Here is a 20,622-nt window from a genome sequence, read left to right as displayed (position 1 = left end):
GGCTTTTGACCAAACAACCAGTGCAGTCATTTTTCTGAGGGCAGTCTCCTCACGCGTAAATCAACTCTAGACGTGACTCACAACTCATCTTTATTTACTTCAGACGTGACTCTGACTGTTAATAATCAGAGTTTGTTTTTTTTTTTAAACATAAGTAAGGCACTGTGGACATCTCCACTGGAGGAATATCTATTCAGTTTTACAACCTCCTGTGTGATGAACAGTCTGTCTGCCAGCCACAGATATGTTACACCGTATTGAATCAACACACAAAACAATGTGTTTTGGACTCAGAGGGGCTTCCACAGGAGGCGTATACACACTGGTAGTGTTTGGGATTATTTTTGAAAGCATTCTGGAAAACAGAACAACGTCGAGCTCCAAAACTAAGAGGTTCCAAATATATTTTGCTCCTGTAAAAATCCACACACGAGTTAATGCCACTCATGCTCTTGTTGTGATACCAGATGTTTCAGCTGCTCATGAAACAGTCTTTCACCGTATGTTTGAAATTTATTCATGCAAAGTTTTTCTTCCAGATGGTATTTCCTGAGTTGAGCATGTTAGCTTACATTTGTAGTCAAAATACGTAACGTTCATATGTTTCAGTTTTCTGTTTATCGTGCTGACACTGATAATTCTGCTCACTAGTTTGTAATTTTCATTGTAGTTTCCTTTGACCGAACCAAACACAGCTGCTTCTAATCATCATTATACACACTAGACGCCAAGCTAGAATCTGTTTGTTTTTTAAGATTAAACTATTAAAATGATTGCTTTGTTTCAAAATAGAGTATTATGCTTTAAAGTCATCATATAATTGTTGTTTATGCACTTATTAACTCCCCATTTAACTGTTCCACCTGCAAAACGACAGACTTGCTGCTTGCAGTATGAAAAGTCACATGAATATGAACATGAAACATATATATTGATAAATCAGACTCTGTTTTTTTCAGTCATTTTAAAAAAGATCATCCCGGCTTAAAAGATAATACAGCTACAATACACAGCAGAGTGGCTAAAACTTAAAAATATATATATTCTCCAGGGAGTGTGGGTGTTTAAGGATTAATTACTACTTAGGATATAATTTCATGACAGTGATGTGTCTAGAAATAGCCTGAATGCTCTTCAGTCTGAAGTTGGAGAGATTTAAGTCCTGAATTGACTTGGACTTGCATTTTGAGATTTAGGAACATCTCTGCGAAGCACTGGCTCCTTTTCAGACCTGCCTCATCATGACTCAGCCTTTAGTCCAGTGATCTGAAACAGCAACCTGCCAACCATTTAGACCACTGCCACAGGGCTTTAAAAACACAGACATGAGACTGTGTCATAGACAGAACGTGGAAGGGTGACAATTGTTAGAGAACAGCAGAAGCAGCTTCTGTCTCTCCTTTTTGTTGTAATCTCTCCTCTCATAGACACACTACAGCACAGTATGTTTGACACTACTGACAAAATATGTCAGCAACATGTTGGTAAAACATGCCAGCCAGCTTGGCGACACACAGCATGATGTCAGATACTCTTTTAATTACCCTCCTCTCATACCTTGTGACTTCCTGTCACCATCTGTGTCTTAGTAAACTAAAGAGGGATGACAAAGGAAACGCAGCACATCCCCACTTTGCATTGTTCTCTCTACATGTGCACCTTTTATATCTTCACCTCTTAACTCTGCTTTCATCTCAGCAGCATGTTTGACACAGATTGGGGGTGGGGAATTCTCTGTAAGAGAGAAGTACAGATCACCGCAGGGGGATTTGCCCTCTTATTTTTTCTAATTATTTGCAGCATTATGTATGAAATACGATTATAATATATGATGGCAATTAGATTTTTTTTTCCAGCACTTTAAGGGGAGAATCACGTATCACAGGTCAACCTGTCGTCATTTAATTTCATGAGATCTTCCCAAATATGAAACAAAAATCTCCTTTTTTCATCTTCCCTTGATGGAAATTTTAGCATAAACCATTAACACACATTCTGTTTAATTCATGAGATACATCACATTTAATTCAGAGAGGCACATCCCTGCATATTAACCACAGGGGGACAACTCGTTTAAAAAAATGTGCTGCAAGACAAACAAGGTTTAAAGACAAAGATGCAAAGGTTCACTTTGACATTCATGGTTTATTGTCTCTGAGTTGAATGAGAAAAGAAACGCTGTCAAAATCTGGTTAGTGGACAAAACGTACCGTGATTAAATCCTCTTGCTGCCCAAAGCAAAACAAGCAAAAAAGAGAGAAAGGGTAAGAGTGAATGCCAAGTCACTTTAATCTTTCTAGAGCTATTTCCCTCCCTGTTGGTTCAGAAGGAAGGAAGCAAAACTTAAAATCAAGTTGATGGGTTTGACCTCGCTCAGCCCAGAAATGTAGTCTCCTGATAATTTTCTGTGTTTTACACAGACAGGAAAACATTTTGTGTCTAACAGACAGACAGATGCCCCCCCTCCCCTTCCTTTTTTCTCCACCAGACATGGTTTACCAGTGAGGACACAAACACACACTCACCTTTCATGATATATAATGAACCCTGGAAGAATAGGTACTCACACGCTCTGTGATAAAAGCCACAAAGTGAAACAAATGCTCGGATTTTTTTTTAACTTTCTGTTTCGCAAAGCAGTTGATTACAGTTAATATCCGTAGAAAAGACAAGTGTAATGGTTTCTGATCAGACTGAAGCAGAACACTGAGCGACAGCATGTGCTGAGAGGCTGATTTTACTGTTCTGTTGCTCACAAGTTAATTGTCAAAGTAATGGAAACAGCACAGAAAGTGACACAAAATATGGTGAAAGCGTATTTCTAGAAGCTCTATTGTAGCTTTGTAATGGCTCGTCTGAGGATACTATATTAACTTGATTTGCACATTCTTCTAAAACCCCTTTTAAGATGTGCTTTTGTACACTTTCTTTTGCCCTTTGGTGCCCATGAATAAGTGGAAATTGAATCAGTGATGAATTTCAGTTTGCTCTGATCTTGCTTTTTTTGTTCTCTGTTTTATGTTCATCTGTATTTTCTCTCTAATTGTTTTGAGGGATAGAAGATTAATTCTCCTCACATTCGTTCAGCGATGAAGACAGTTGTGCTTTATTATAATGCTCATAAAACCATTTAGTGACCACTTTCATCGTGTGAATGGGAACATTGTGGAGAAAGTGAGTCCCATCAGGATTATTAAGCTTCTCTGTAGGAAGCTTGAGAGCAGTCAGAATGGATTTACGTATATTAGTGCTAATCATCGCCTCTGATGAGTTGACAGACCCTAATTCATAATAAGTAATTAATAATGAATGAATATGACTGCTGTCGTCTTACATTTTCCGAGGTTAATTTTTGGTGGCGCATTTTGTTAGCCATTGCTTTAGAGATGGTTGTAGTGAAAGGCTGAGCTGAAATAGAGATGAAGTTTGGCTTATTGGACATTATTAGACAGCTGAAAGGGGCTCACACATTTGTCAAACCGAAATTGCAAACCAGATGGTGTAATGTCACTCAGAAAATTTCAGCATGGCATCATTTTCACTTTTCATACTGTAGTTTCTATTCAGTTATCCAGGAACAGAAGCTTTGGCTCCAAAATGGCTCTATTAACTGATTTTTTTTGCCAGACCAAGTTGTGAACACACCATTGACATATCATCACCTTTTCAGTTGATATGTTGAACTTGTAAGCAAACAGTTGCTCATTTACACAACCGGCACTTACAGAGCAACATTATTATTCATTTGGAGTCATGTTTGTGTCCACCAGGTGAATTTAAGTCTGTTTTTGCTCTCTACCAACTCCTGAGGGAAATATCTAGCTCTTTAGCTGCTAAATGCTCCAGTATGTTCACCAGCTAGTCTACAGCTAACTGTGTCTGTTAGCCGTTTGGTGCTGAGCAGGTAGTGTACAGGTATTGCACATTTTAATTTAATAATTGAGCACACAACTCATTATTTTTAAAGGGCTGTCCTTCATAATGAAAAAATACACAGAGAATGATCACTCACCTCTGCAGCTCCTTTTAGCTCTATCTAACGTTTTAGTGTCTTTTAGCTTTGGTTCACAACTCTCATCAGCATTGTTTCCAGCTGCAACAGCAAGCAACTGTTGTCAGTGAAAAGGCTTATCGCCCTTCAAGATAATCACTATGCAGACAACTACAGTCATGCAATCTTGCCATGACTTGGCTGAGAGACAGGGTGTTGGACTTGGACCAGCATAGCTTGTTGACTTTCACGCCTTTCGTGATGTACTTTATGTGATAGGAGGGAAGGAGATATCAGTGAATGACTTCATCAGCATTAATCATCTTTTGCTTTATCGTGTTAATAGTTGTGCATGTAACACAGTGCAGATGTTGTCAAACTAGGCAAGAGAAGTAAAAAAAACTCTAATGGTTTGGCTGGGATGTTGTGAGGCATCCCAGATGCTACATTGGTTTTCCTCTACTATGACACACGGACAAAAAATCAACCGTGTCCAACACTCATTTTCTATCTCCACCCCTCACATCTGTTGGGTCAGACCATTTAGTCTGATACTGATAATATATGTGAATATATACAGTGATTGGATGAAGTGAAATTATTTATTTTGATGGTATCCTGCACATCACATCCATACATCTAACATTGAAGTTTAAGAGTAACTTTACAAAAATAACGCAATAATAAAACTGTTTTAGAACCACAAAAAGCCACAGTACCTTCTCTGATGAAAACGGATACACTCCTAAAACACCGTCTCTTTTTCCTGAACACCTCTGCTGGGTTTCTGCAGGTGCACACTGGAGGATACTCTGAGCTGATTGGAGAGCACAGTTCTGGGGGTGTACGGGTCTTGACGTTAGGCAGGAAACTATGCATTTTCTATTCTATCTCAGGGAGCCACCACTGTGAATATCTAAGACTCATTAGTGCATAAAGTGCCTCTTTCAATTTCTTCTGCACTGATAGATGTGTGTCTAAAGGGAGAAAAATGTGCATCAGTCCAATTTGTTTCCATCAGGTAGGTTTGCAGCATCAGAACAAGGGCATCTTAATCAGATCTATTTAGCAAAGTGAGACTCAAACTTTGTCTCAGATAACGAGCTCTGCCTCAGTTTGTGCTGCTTTACTCACTGTACAAGCCAGAGCCTGATTAAAGTAAACAAACAATTTATTGCTTATATTCAGGGAATGTAATTTGGCAGAATCCATCCTTTGGGAGCAGAGGCCAAATGCAGCGTTTGAGTCGCTGACAAGGCGTCTCGCTGCAAACCAGAGTCAGGTTCCAAATGATACTGATGGGTCTGTGTGGAGAGAGACAAAACCACAGGTCTCCTGCTTTTAGCCCTGTCAAACACAGTGAGTACACTGTGTGCAGACACCTTCCCCTGGTGGTAACCGTATCAGCCATCATTTATTTATCACTTCAAAAGTGGAGCCTCCTTGGACACACAACAGTGTAAAGACCAATTAATGGGATAAACTGTCAGTTGTTTAGTTTTGGTCATCAAAATATTGCTTAGAGTGGGTTGTTATGTAGAATTAAGTGTCATGCACCCTTTTATTCACTAAAAAACAAAAGGATGCACAATGCTGAGTAAATGACAAATAATTAATCATGTGTCTTACTTGGAACACAGTTCAGTGCATGTGCTAACTCTCCAGTTCATGCAACATTCATTGCCCAAGCATTCATTAAAGTTTGACAGATACAAATGAGGATGTCTGAGGCATTGAGACACCTCTCACAATTTGGACCATGTTAAGAGATTAGCAACGAGGAGGAAGAAACTCAAAGTATAGGCATGAATTTGTGGGAGTGGGCGGTGGAGCAGGGAGAGAAATAAAAGCTACTTTTTATTAAATGTTGGCCCACGCTGCTTATTATCCTACCTCACATACACACAGTATATTTCTTACTATAGTTTTCTTTTCTGAAAAGTTTTTTTTGGTTCTGACAGATAATGCCTCTTTTCCTTTAAAGTAATGATGTGTCGCCTTTTACAAAATGGTTTTCACACTGTAATTTTCCACTGTGGTTTGATGTTTTTGATATCTTTTTATAGTTTAAAAGCACAAAGGACAAGAAGTGCAAAATAGACACTGTTGGAAGCAATGATATCATACATTTTATTGTCCGCATTGAACAATTTGTCTTGGACTCCATTTTGCTGCTACTTACAAAGCAATTACAACACTTATTGCACCAGATGTATCCGATGGGATGACAACAACAGAAGTGAGGCTCACTCACCTCGAATCACACCCACATGGAAGGCAATGGGAGGCCTTTGGCAGTGGAGAAAGTCAGTGACGTTGGGGATGTTGTTACAAACTGAGACCAAATTACACACCTCTAGCAGTAGTCTCACTGCTACAGGTGTGCTAAGAGCAGGCAGACCTGCAGCTTTTATGACATCAAAAGGTTTGGACCCAAAGTCTATAATCAAGTTTTATCAGATGTTATTTTGTGCCCAACGAAAGTGCAGGAAGATTGGCTCTGCCCTTTGAGGTGTAAGGAAACTGAAAATATGATCTTAGGACAGGTTTCTTAGTTTGGTATTAAAGTTAGTTATGAAAGTTTAATGGAATTACATTTACTTTTAAATGAACAGAAACTTAACAGTAAGCTGATATTTCCAAAGGGACTGTTGTTACCCATCTTGCCCGAGTTAGCTAACTATGTACAGTAAGGATTTATGTCCACCGACAGTCGCTAGGTGCTGGTTCCAACTGACTCCCATTCAAAAAGCATCAACTTATCTCTAGAAACATTAAGTCAACCATTTTTTTCAACAAGTCATTATGGTTTCAATTGAGAAATTCAGGCGCTCTTATAAGTATGTTGGTGGTCATTTTGGAAATGAATGCTCTGTTAATAAGATTTGAAGACTTATAGTAGCTTTGATGTCTGCTGTGTGGGCGTTGATTGACAGCTGTGATTCACTCATCTGCTGCTCTCCCCAGCTCCGACACTCACTGAGTCAGACTATTGACGCAATATTTCGGAAAATTTAACGTTACTTGATTATGAGAACCTGCCCAGTTAGCATAGTTTAGCTAAAGTAGCTTCGATCTAAAATAGCAGGGTATGTTTCCAGAGCATGAAAGGCAACACAACCCACTTCCAAACAGAAAAGATGGCACCGACCATGAGCTGCTACTCTGGGCTTCAAACTGGCTTCAATGCAAACCAATGGGTCATCACACCTCTCTATGTCCACCTTTATATACAATCTATGTTCCCAACAAACCCACGTTGTTTGTGAGGGACAGAAAGAGAAAAAGTAGAAGAGGAGGACAGGGGCAGAATATGAATATCAAGCAGAGAAAAAGAAGCATAACACACCAAGCACAACTCCTACAAATGAGCAGTAATTACACTATGATTTATATCATGTGACAAAACACAAACAGAACACTTTTTCATGTGTATAGTTTGTTTATGTATAAGGTACGCTAATAAGTCAAGTAAAGGAGCTGTGGTTCAGGTTAGAGTCTTTTAGGCAGGACCAGTAGGTTCCTACTCTATGCAGTACAGCATCTGATGCTCTCAGAAAGACAAAATAAGCTCTTATTATATCTGAAGAAATATGCCAAAATCTCCAGAAAAGGGTTTGCTGAGCAACTTCAAGAGAGAAGACAAGTGGAAGTCTACCTATGAATTCAGGCTTGTGACATCATCTTTGTGATTATTTTCAACATACAGTAGATCCCCTCTGGCTATTCGTACCAAGTCTGAGCACAAAACTAAACAAGCAGTTGTCAGAATATCACATCTCAGTTGTCAGTACAGGCTTCAGAAAGAGACTAAAATGAAAGAAAGTGAATCAGAGCACCTAAGGCAGAGAGGGAAATAGCTGTAATGTTATCAAAAGCTTGTCATATTTGCACATGTTCTTTCTCTTGGTATGAAGTTTTCAATGAGTCATAACGGCTGCCAATACAGAGAGCCAGAGAAAGAAGAGGGGGAAAGAGAAGAAACTGATCTGTGAACCATGTTTTTTTTTTTTTATCATACAAATTGTTTGCAACATATCTGGAAATTCCTACCAGGTCAGAAAACAAAACTGATCACAACATGCTTGTCAACAGGATGATATCTACTGGTGACACATGTATCAACAAATTAAATATTTATAAGCCTACAGTATGTGTTATCCATCCATTCTTGTATCAATTTACCAGAGTGTTTGCAGTGGCAGTGTTTCAACCTCTCTGGGATTGAGGGTCAACTCTCAGAAAGTTTGGAAAAAGTTCAAGCTTCGTCACTACATTTAAAGGCAAAAACACACATCTGTCTACCACCTCAAACATAATACTGTATCTGTGTCAAATTACAAGCTCATACGCTTTGCTTCCTTGGTTTCTCTCACTTTTGTGTGGACATGGAACATGAGACACTGTACATAAAACTTCAGTCCAGTCAGGGGTGACTGATGTAAGCCTGTATTTGGGTCAGTGGGAGGCAGTGCTGGGTCTCATCAGATCCTTTTATTAGCTCTGCTGTGTTGTGTGCACCCAGGAGAAGCACCAGCCCTTTAACGTCTCCAGTTCCTGAACTGGAGCAGAGCAACTGGGAAGCATTAACCTCACACACACACACACAAAGTCAGCCAGGGTCTTGCGGGCTACCCATCACTCAGAGAAACTCCGGGGCTATGTCCCGAATACTGAAAAGACATTTCACGCTAAAATGTACAGTTAGGATCAGGTGGGAATCCCTTGCAATCATGTCTGCCATCTATTTTTTGTTTGCAGGTTATGTATTTATCTACTACATTTTGAATCCAGTTTAGTTAATGAATGCCTTTGCTCTAGATAGGATGTCTTTTTAATGTTTTCTCTGAGGTGTTTTCTCAGGTAAGAATGCACATGAAAGTCACCTCCGTCAGTAGAGGTGTTCAGTACATGAATGAACAAATCTAAACTTTAAACTGAGCTGAGTTCACTGAAACACCATTGTCTTTGGCCAAGACAATAAGTTGCTTTTCTTACTGGAGTGTCCATCACTTATGCAAATTTGTCAGTTTAGCAGTGACATACAGTATGTTACTTCATGGTTAAAAGTTTACTGAAAGACTGAACGCCACAGAAACATGATACAACAACTCTGAGCTACTGAGCTTACAGACCGTTCATATAAGCCTTGTTTTAAACTGAACTACACCAATTTATTTAGAATCCAAGTGGTACATCATGCATTATGGACAGTGATATGCGTTTGAATGACAACGCAATTGCTTAGCTTGAAAACAATGAACAAACTACATGAGTGATTGTGAATCTATGTACTGAACTAAAGCAAAGTGATTGATTATCCATCAGGTATCAGAAATCTGGACTTTGAGTGATAAAGCATAGATAGAGTCTATAGATAGACAGAGACTTTCCAGCCCTATAAGACTACTATAACTCTGGCTTTAATTTGATGTCACATAGTTAGCGTTAGGATGAAGCCTAAACAAAGAACTCATCTAATTAACTGGCCTGGCAGCTTTTTGTTTGTTTTCTCACAACCCTGCTAACTGCAAAGTGGTTTTAACCATGGTATATCAGAAGCTGTCTTTTTATTGTTCCTTTTTTGGCTGATCTGTGAAAACCTCTTTTGTTTGTCTGTTTGTTTGTATGTTCTCTTTTGTTAATGCACTCATGGCTTTGCATTTTGTAGATGAGTTATGCTGTAAAACAGCAAAAACTGAGCTCTGAACCACTGAGTTTCTCAGCCGTTGCTCCTTTCTGGTGCTCTTAACATCCCCTAGCTCACACACAATCACATAGAAAGGCTCAAACACATGCATACACAGCACACACACACACACACACACACACACACACACACACACACACACACACACACACACACACACACACACACACACACACACACACACACACACACTCACTGTCTGTCACAGATCCCCTGGACATTATTTCAAATGATGCCTGACAACCTCACAACCAGCAACCAAAGCAGCTAAATAAGTCGGGATATAAATAAATCCCACACATCTGCCTCAATCAGTCACTTCCTGTCTGCGAGAGACAGGCACTAATGGACAGAGTTAATGTAGCCAGTTATCCTTGATGTGTCTGTGTAGGAGTCAATGATGCCCCGCCCTCTGCTTACTGTCTGCTTGGCTCTTCCTGTCAGACTCTCAAGCCTCCAGACAATCTGGAACACACTGTCCTAGCCCGCCTTTGGCTGCCACAAACTGACACAGTCTGACCTTTGCGCTAATAATAACAGAAAGGCCGTCCCCCTTCTAAACACCACTGACTGTTAGTGAAGGAGGAATGATGCTGAGTGATATGATGGTGAGACAACAGGACGAGACAAACGCAGACTACAAGAAAAGTTATTTTCAAGTTGATTGACATATATATTGTAAGGCCTTTGTGCGCATCTACTGAGTACAGCTGATTATAAAATGAACAGTTGTGCTTTTGTTGAGGTCCATTTTTTCTTGTCAAACTTCTCAAGAATGTGATTCTCTGCAGGAATGCCGAGCAGATGTAACAATAAAACCAAAAAAAGAACAGTGATGAAGATGAAGATGGGTGAATTGATCCAAACAATTCAGGATATACCACAACAATAACCCTCCTTCACGCAGGCAATGATATTATGGAAATGTGTTTGCCTCAATTCAAGGGGTGGTTCAACTTTCATTAGTGATTTTGTTCAGTGATCGATAAATATTTGCTGCCAGTGAATAAAGTAGTGTGCTGTGAAGTTACTGAAGTGTCTTCATCTCTTTATATTCTTCTCATTTAACCACAAACACAATCTTTCTCTAATCTTACCCAAGTGGTTTTAGTTTAATAACCATACTAGTTACCACATGCTGATTTTATAGTAATAACCAACTGAAAATCACTAGTGGTGAATGTGCAAGATAAACATTCAGTCTGATATACTGAAAGGGGGAAAAAGGCTTTAAAACTTCCTAAAAACATATTTTGGTGATTGAAATAGTTTCATATGAACACAGGGGCATGAACTCTAAGGGAAATAAGTAAAAAAAATGGAAAGGAGCATCCTCTTTTGCACACAGGATCAAGGTTAGCCTTCATTTTTAGAAATAAAAAGTGTGCAGAGAGTGCACATCCAAAAAAAAAAGGTTTAGAGGTACTTGATCAAAAAAAACTCAAACTGAAAGCACAATTCAGACAAAATAATCCACATACTAATCAAAGCTCAAAATAAATTTAATTTAATAGAACCACATTTCCATTTCAAAGAGATCTCTGTCTTTACAGTGCCTGATAATACAATACCAGACTGTGTATAATATAATACCAGTCAAAATAATACCAAATATTCATCATTTGAGTGAAACAGAGGGGCACTTGTGGACATCTGGACTGCTGACGCTCCCCTCTGGTGTGACATAAGGGCAAAAATAAACATGGAAATGTCCCATCAGGCACATGTTTGAGCCAACCTTAGTGACAAAAGTTACAAAACAGACGGCCATTTGTGGGTATGTGCGAGCTATGTCAGTTCAATGGGGGATACTTTGGGTAACTTTGGAAATGGAGCGCTCATAACAGGCTAACACCTGGGATTCTGACTTTCAGGTAGCATTTTTTATGTACCTTCACCTCATGTTTTTGAACTTTGACCAAGTTTAACATAGATATCCAACATTATAAAAGCATCTCAATGACAGAAAATCACAAAAAGCATGTGTGTGCACCCTTTAAAGTCCATATTGTGGTAGGTCAGGTTTGTTGTCTAGTGTCAAACATCAAATGTGCACAACACTGGGCGTTTATACACATGAACTTGTGATTGTAAAGATGAAAACACTGAAGTATGTGTGTAATCATGTGATTGGGAGACACGTGTGTGTGTGTGTGTGTTAAATTAACCACAGCTGTCTTCAACCATCTCGGGACATGAAAAATAATCAAATCTTCCTCTCCTTTTTGGTGATTTTATGCCTGAACTTTGGATGCTGTACGGGATTTGTGCGATTACAATCCAATCACATTAACGCCAGGTGAAGTCACGGCACATTTTCCATCTCAGACAAAGCAGAGGACGCTGGAAGAATCGGAATAATCATATGGTGGGAAAGTCTGTCCACCCTTAACCTCTCAGACAAGTTCTATCTTAGCACACTCTGCTTCACTGAGCGTCACACTCCCACAGAGCGATCAGCTGTCAACACTCCTGCCAGTGACAGCTTTGTAATATGTGTGAGGACTCTTAAAAGCAATCTCTTTCCCCTGACGCCTTCAAGAGTCAACAAATAGCACGTCCACCATCAGAAGCATGAGATAGTTTCCCTATCAGACAGCGTTGACCAGAGAGCCCCTTCTGCTCTCTCCTGCAGCCGAGACGATAAGCCGTTCGACTAATCACACACACACAGCTGCGAGGAGAAATCATTTCACCACACACCAAGTCATTTCAACACAGTGTTTGCAAAGAGGAGATGGTTTATTTACAGTCTGACGCGAATTATTTTGATTTTTTTTTTATATGTTCGATGGCAATTTTGTCTCAAAAGCAGTCATCTCAGGCTACTGTTAAGTGTTATTTTGTGTCATTTTTGACATATGTAGATTGTTCTCTGATTAAAAAAATGTAAATACAGACATTAATCTTCACAGTACAAAGTGTTCTATATATTAACAAGGATAACAACACTTTATGTCCTACAAAAAGCATTTGGTTATGCAAGTCAAAAGAGAGGACATGTGAAATACACAAATTTTTACTCAAATATTTTAAACTCTTTGCACATATTTTTGATATTAGAGGAGTCAAGTGCAGCAAATAAATTCCATTCAGAGTCAATTATACCTAAACCTTTTCTGTGCCACTTCTCACGTTAACAAATGCCAACTCAATCATGACGTTCTACAACCATTAATAGAAAACACCAATTCACATTAGGTCTCATGGACCTTGCAGTCGTTTCTTTATTATAAGAGGCTATTTAGTGCTTTACTGGTTGCTTTGTTTAATGTTTCCATCCATTTCAAATGAGACTCAGCTCTTTTCTCTCGACTTTTCTTTGTCTCTGTCTGTCTTTGTCTTTTTTTTGTGAAACTCACATATCATTCCCAGAGTAAACTGTTTTGAGGGACGATCGGGGCTCGAGTGAGAAATGGTCCGTCTTTCCAATTCACAGCTCCCAGTGACGTGAAGAAAAATAAATGGAAAGACAAGCAAAGTATCTCCACAGTGACCCTAGAGTGCTGACATGTGTGTATAAATGTGACTGTGTGTGTGTGTGTGTGTATGTGTTTGTACATGTCCTGCGTGTAGTTTTCCACTCATCTTCACGTACAAGGATTGGTGTTATTGGTGCACTTAACGTTCCTCCAGGACAGCGGCCCATGCGGCACTCACCGGGGGGATGGGATGTCAGGACTTCACACATTTGTAGAGTAGCAAACACGGTGTGAAGGAGGTGGGAGTGAGGCAGATGAGCCAATGTGATGTGCTGCTACAGGAATAAGAGCTTCAGGACATCCGCCTCTCTCCACAGAATATGGGCCAGTTCACCACATCTGGCCACACGAAACTTTAATTAGAAGCAAAAGGTCAGCTTAGCACATTTTAGTCTGTCGGCACCGCCTGAGGTGACCGCCGGTCATGATATTACAAGCATGCCAAGTTGCCCAGAGGTGTCCACTCAGTCCAATGTTCCCTCAGGCTTCGTGGGTCTAAAAGGGTTTCCTCAGAGGTATAGCATAGTTGAAATTCAAAGCAAATCCTCTGGCCATCTGAACATGGCAAAATTAGATCCAGAGCATCTGGGGTGATGATGGCGCTTATTAGTAAAGCATATTAAGTGTGACAGAGATCTTTAAATGCCACACTCTGCATTTTAATATGCATATACCAAAGCACTGACCTCTGGCAGACACTAGATTAGCCTACATATTATATCTATACTTAGTAAATCCAATAAAACTTAAGATGTCTTTTTCTACCCGCGATTCTCATTCGCTCTACCTCCACGTTTTCACGCCTCCAAAAAGCGAGACTGTCAAGCCACCTTCCACATTCAAAAGATAGAGAAATGCAGAAAACTATATTGCATCCCCGACTGCCCTAACATGGCTCTGTGCCGTGCCATCCGAACGTAAGCCAAGAGCTGCAGGAAAGGATGTGGGGCACAAAATCAATTTCCTTTGTTGCCTCACCAGGACCGGCTGCTCCCCTGGACCAAATAGAATTTAATCCTGCCATGACTCCTCAATTAAAGAAAACTAAAAAAAAAAAAAAAAAAATTTAAAAGTATATTTCTTTCTGTGACTTCTCTTTATCTTTATCAAAAAAGAGATTAGCCACGGAAATGACTTCTTGACAATAATAGAAATGGTAATAAAAAACAGAGAGAAAGAAGATTCAGGGCGTTTTTTTTTTTTTTATGCCTGTGGGGGAGCTTCTTGTCAGTAACAGGCAGACCGCACTGAGCTGTGGAAGTTGAAAAGATGTCTCAAATTAATTAAGTGTGTGGTTTCAGACTTTATCTCATTAAAAAAAATAACAGTGAGTTGACAATTGCCAGACGCATGGATTTTTAAAATACCTGCCTGCAACAAAACAACCACTGTAAACAATTTAATAAAATAGCCTCAGGCAAAGTATATGTAATTTAACAGTTTGGCGCTTTAATAAACAAAATGTATGACAGAAAATGAGACCAATTTATTCTTTGTAAATCGTCTCCTGAGATGGAAAACACACATTTTCGAGCGGAAGCGAGCGCGTGCCGTTCCCCTGGGAATGACAGAAGAGATGAAAAATGAAGTTGAGTGAGGAGAGCGGAGAGAAGGTGTAAATGAAAACTTGTTAGTCTCATATAAGCCCCCTCTGGATTCTCCTGAAGCTATAGATGACTCCGCTTGACCCTTGACCCCTCTTCAGAGACTCAAACATGTGGCTGAGCTCCCCCGGCATGATAAGAAGGGGGAAGATGATAGCTCTCAGATACGTTTTTGCTGTCACACAACTGCTTGACTTGCTGAGATTGCGGAGAAAAGTGGAAGGAAATGAGAGGGGACAGGAGGAGGTTGATGACCTGTGAAGTATAAACAGAAGAAAACCGAGAGAGTGAGAGGAATATTTCAAGAGGTGAGAGACGGGAAGTGAAGGCAATCAAGAAAATGGTCATTATGTGATAGGAAGGGTTTCCTTATTCATAAATTCATCACACTGCCTGGTGTGAGATGACTGATAAAGATCACCAATCCAATAATGGAGGGCAAGGTATTCTGCAAAATTTAAAGTAAATATACTCTTTATATGAACATATACTTGTAAGTAGTATTAAATATTACTCTGGCTTTGGCATTTTGACTGTATTAAATTCTGTCACTTTCTTTTCATCTGACAGCTCTCTTTCTTTATTCTGAACACTTTCACTGAACCTCTTTTTCCACTGTTTCTCTGGGATTTGTGCCTATTAACATAATATTGTGGTTTCAGAAACCTGAATAAGCCTTTATCCCAGTTTTGAGAACTCAAACTACAAGCTTGCTTGATGCACAGGTCCGCTAAATGCGTTGTTGAGATTTGGGAGGTGTTTTAGTTTGGTTTAGTTTAGTTTATTTGGATCCCCGTTAGCCATTACACTAGGCAACAGCTACTCTTCCTGGGATCCACATTGAACACAAAATACATCCAATACAAATCAAGATAAAATAACAATGGACAATTTTGTGTAAAGAAAAAACACATAAAATGTAGGTAAAACGGTGAAGAAAAGAAAAGAAAGAGAAGTGCCATCTCTGATTAGACAATAGAGAGGCTAGCTGGTGGATGACACCACAGTCATGACACTACAGGTGATGGAGGCAGGATAGTCTCTAGCACATTATACAATAATCTTATCATAATATGATGATACATAGCACAATAATACTCAATATAATATAGTTTATCCACAGTGACCTGTATTAACAATTCTTTATAATTTATTAAGATGGAATTTCAGCTGTTTTTTTAAAAATGCCCTTAATTTCTATGATTGTGGGACGTTAAGGAGTTCCACATCACCGTACAAAGCTGTTTTCTTCATTGCATTAGATTAAGGCATAAACACATAGGTGCACATGTCTGCTCCTCTCTGACTGAGCCCCTTGAGACAATACCAATACCCACAATACCTTTCTCCATGTAGGTTTGCAGAAACGTTTACTTGTATCTTCGGAGAAGCATCATTCCAGCTTTAATGACCAACATGGTTTGACACTGGTAATGAGGACTATTAATTGTACTGTTGCTCTTGTTTTCCATTGCTGGTGGTCAGAGAGAGAAGCCAAATCCAGCAGAGCTCAAGCATCCAGAACCCAAACTGAATCCTGAGGAAATACAAACATTAATGGCTGATTTGTTGGAGGGTCAAAAACACACTTGTACAAAAGTAATCAGAAAGCTGGATACTGTTCTGATCATGGATACAAGGTGCTGAATAACAGCAACAGTTTTTACTAGGATAAGACTCGAAACCAGGATACTAATGTGCATGTAAACATAAACACACAGAACCCATTTTTCCACATAACCGTGTGTCTTCGCCACCATTAAGCCACATGAAGAGGGTTGTATTTTCTAAACAATGACCAATCTGAGTGGAAATTCACAGTGTCCTTGTGCTTTATAATTGGTATGTTGATTAATTTGGTATATAGGCTTGATATTCTAAACGTTTCCTGTTGTTAGATAACACAGCATTACAGGCTCTTCATGCTGTTGTCGGGTATGTTATTGTGTATTTTTTGCTGTTTTACAGATGTGTGGACCTCTGAGGCACACTGAGAATGAGTAATCTCCTTCTTGACCTTACACACCTCCCACTGTTTGAACAGCCCCACCTCTCAGCCCCTGGTAAATGTTGGCATTAGCATTTTGGCATTTCCACTGTTTGTGCTTTTTGCATGTGTGATTCATGTTGTGCTTCGGCTCGAGCGTGCAGCCAGGCTCCTCTTTGCTGTAGCACTGTCAGGCATTTTCACAGTTTTATTCCAAAAAAAATCTCTTACTGTCATAAAATTGAGAAAGACCTTGTCCAGAACAGGGGGAGGGGAACAAGAGGGCAGAATCTTAGACGTCAGAAACATCCTCAGTATATATTCTCAACATGCTGCCTGCCCTTTTCAGCGGGTCAAAAGCTCACTTTTCACTGATCTCATTACAGACAGTGGCATTTCATTAGCCAGGATCTATCATAAAGCACCATTATCTCTCCATCTGATGGAGTCTGCTCTTCACAGCCTCCCAGGCTTGCTATAAATGATAGCTAATCTAATCCTGGAGCTCTGTGAGTCCCAAGAGAGGAGAGGAGAGAAAAAAAAAAGAGGGGATAGAGTTAGAGGGAAGGCAAAAAAGAGAACTTTAATAGCTTAAAAATTACAAAGCATGAGAAAGAAAAGTAGGGTTTGACTTCTTTCTTATCGGCCTGCTTGGCTATTGTTTGTCTTAATTGCTGAATCATGGGAGCCCGCGGCAATCAAACTGTTGATAAATCTGCAAGCTTCAAATATTCAATATTTCTCAGCTATAGTTTTAACGTGGCTTTGCGGGTCAATTCTACATCCGATATTTGCCTTAATTATGTTGCACTGAAGCTTGGATGATAAATGTGAGGCTGGCTGGTGAGACTCTTTCATCCTAAACTAAAAAGGTATTCGATACATTCAGCCAAAGTGACGTCCTCTGCTCTCTAAGCAGCACTCTCCGGGGAGCGCTCCATGACGGCAGTGTAGGTGTGTTTGACCTCTGAACCCCCTTCTGTGTGTGTGGGAGGCATGTGAACAGTCAAGCCAGTGGTAATCAACTCAATTACATTGAACTGTGCCATAGCATTATGTTATAGGCTTTAATTAACAGCGGAAAAAGTAACCCAGTCCTCCTAATTTATGGGTCCTTGAAATAATAGAGGCTTGATGTATTGATATCACAGCTGTATGTTTTCAGCACGCTTGCGTCATTGCATGTAATTCACAGTTCTCAGAAATGAAAAAAAAAAAAAAAAGACATGCATGGATTTATCTGCTTTTCAGCCAAGACTTATTTTTCGGCGATTTGTGTGAAATCCTGCCAAAGACGGCGTCGCTCGGTTGCTGTATACGCTGTCACAGACGGGCTGAGGCGGATTTCAGCTGCTGGCTGTCAGAAGAGTGACAGCCAATCTATGAAAGCCTTTGAAGTGTGAAGCGCCAGAGCTGTGTTATGTTCAATTACATTTATATGTTTCTGTTGATATGGACACTGCCGACTACTGTTACCAATTCAATATTGACTAAAGTGGAGAAGAAAAAAAAGCCTTGAGGACTCTACAGCCAACGATTGATTAATCAGGAAGTTCTCATGGAAAACTATATGAACAGGAAGCTCAGCTGCAGCGATAGAGAGTGATGAACCCTCACGGCACAGAAAACAGGATTAGACCAGCCAGTTTGAAACATATCAGATTGTTGATTGATCTGAACTCCAACAACTCCATCCTTTAACTTCCTGTCTACACCAGGAGTGGGGATATGTCGCGTTATGTACATTGACATCTGCTGCTTGCAACCACCTGTTTATAATAACATGATATCAGAGCAGAAGTTGTGTGAATGTGGCTGTTCAAAATGTGCAAATACAATATTTCCTCGGCCAAAGCAAGTGCACAGTGCAGACTCAATGGGTTAGCTACACTATTACACACACAGTCCATTTTTCCATGGCATTGGCTTTTTATTATGTAACATGCATCACCGAGGGCTTGACCTTGGTGCTGCATGCTGACTCAGTGGTGAGAGAGGCAAGGAAGAGACTTTCACCTCAGACGCCTGAAGGAAATTCAGGGTATCCCATCAAATAATGAGGAATTTCTACTCCTGCACCATCCAGAGGGTCCTGATGGGGAACATCACTGCCTGGTATGGAAACAGCACCGAACAGGACTGCAACGCCCTGCAAAGAGTGGTTCATTAAGCTGAACATACAATAGGCAGTCCTCTACCTTGCCTGAAGGATATTTATTCCAGGCACTGCAAGAATATGGCTAGGAGAATCATTAAGGATCCCGAACACCCGGATAACGGCCTTTTCTCCATGCTGCAGCCGGGAAGAAGGTTTCAGATACGCCAGGCCAGCACTGAGAGGCTCAGGAAGAGCTTCTCCCCTCAGGCCACTAGGATCCTGCTCCTCTCCCTCCAATGATACACATATTTATCACTATTCCTACTCTATTTAAACTGAAGATGGTCTTTTTATAGTAAGATATCTGTGGTGGAGGTGGTAATGTCAGGCCATACGACATCCATAAAAATGCGTTTTTTTGTTTCCAACTTTAAGAAATGCCCAGAAGGCCTGGTGAACCAATCAGAACCATGACTTATTACCTGTGTTTACTATAGCCAGCAATAGCAACCAAAAGTTAAGAGACAAAACCAGGAATGGAACAGGCTGCATAAGGTCATTTTAACAGCAAAAAATCATGGATTTTTGTGTAAAACGATAGTCTAAAACTGTCTCAAACCCTCTTTTTAACAATACAGAAACTTTTGTGAGTGTCAGTCTCATTAATTATTGTTTGTTTTTTAACTAAAGGACACACAATGTAGGCATTAGAAGATTAATAACAATGATATCATCCTTAATATCAAGCATCAAACACTAATAAAACATAGTACACGAGTGAGTGTTTGTGTGTGTTTACAAAGGAGAGTAAATCATAGAGAAGAAAAAGCTCTTTGTGCATCTCTCTTCTTAATAGAATAGATAATGAGAGTTTAATAGGATTTTCCAGGCAGTACGTGGATACTCATAATTCCCATAATCCCAGGGCCCAATAAGACTAAATACAGTTAACCATCAACATGGCAGTTGTTTCACGGTTCTCCTTACACCCACTTGCCTGCACCAGCACCATTTCTTGTTTAATAGGAGACCTGGATATTAATCCCTCACTGATATTAGCTTCATCTAGAGTATCAGGAAGGGAACACAGTGTGATTAACAGAGTGGAGTCGACTCGCATGAGTAAGCCCTGTTGAATCCCTTTCCACTGCTTCTTGTAATCCCTTTTGTTTCTCTAAAGATATGTTTTCATATTTTTGCAGGTGACGCACAGTACATGATATCTCTCTGTGGATCATGTTGATCTCATAATACTAATTTGGGTCAAGTTATCTTTGTGAACTGAATGCTCGGAGGCCTCAGCAACTGAAATGTCCAACGCCGCGATTGGTTTATAGTCAAGAAAACCAAACAGTGAGCGAGTTGAGAGATATAACTTTGCTGAGTCCTGGTTTTTCTGGACAAAGAGCTCATTAATTTCTGTTTGGGAGACAGTTTGGAGTTTGTGCTTAACTTTCAGTTTGTCACTTCCTGCTGGCTGACAATTCGAAACTGTGGAGTAAATCTGGACCTGTCAGTAAGTGCTGGTAGGTTGTTTTTTTTTCCCTTCTCTTCTTGCTTCTCTTTGTGATTAATCCTGATAAGATGGAGTGTTTTAGCAGAGAAACTTTGCCATTAGGGCTTTAATTTCAGCCCAGTTGTTAATGAAGCCAGGTCCCCATAGTCCTTGTTTATTGACTGACATTGAGGATGTTAATTACACTGATGCAATGCACAAAATAACTGACATTATAGCAGCCTTGTGAGTAAC

At 39.9% G+C, this 20,622-nt stretch overlaps 1 long non-coding RNA gene across 7 annotated transcripts in view; it reads right to left on the bottom strand.

Annotated features, from left to right (window-relative positions):
- Positions 1–14,560: 14,560 nt before the first annotated feature.
- The window catches only part of LOC122967483, a 59,280-nt gene continuing 53,218 nt past the window's right edge, over positions 14,561–20,622 (bottom strand). For 4 of the 7 annotated variants that reach the window (XR_006398615.1, XR_006398610.1, XR_006398612.1 and 1 more), the window contains one exon: positions 15,051–16,324. This is a non-coding gene — a long non-coding RNA (uncharacterized LOC122967483). The other 3 variants (XR_006398613.1, XR_006398614.1, XR_006398616.1) reach the window with 3 other exon arrangements.

This window comes from Thunnus albacares, chromosome 17 (genome assembly GCF_914725855.1).
Source record: "Thunnus albacares chromosome 17, fThuAlb1.1, whole genome shotgun sequence".
In the NCBI taxonomy this organism is placed as follows: domain Eukaryota; kingdom Metazoa; phylum Chordata; class Actinopteri; order Scombriformes; family Scombridae; genus Thunnus; species Thunnus albacares.
The sequence above is the reverse complement of the archived record's forward strand: the minus strand, read 5'-3'. Positions and strand labels throughout refer to the sequence as shown.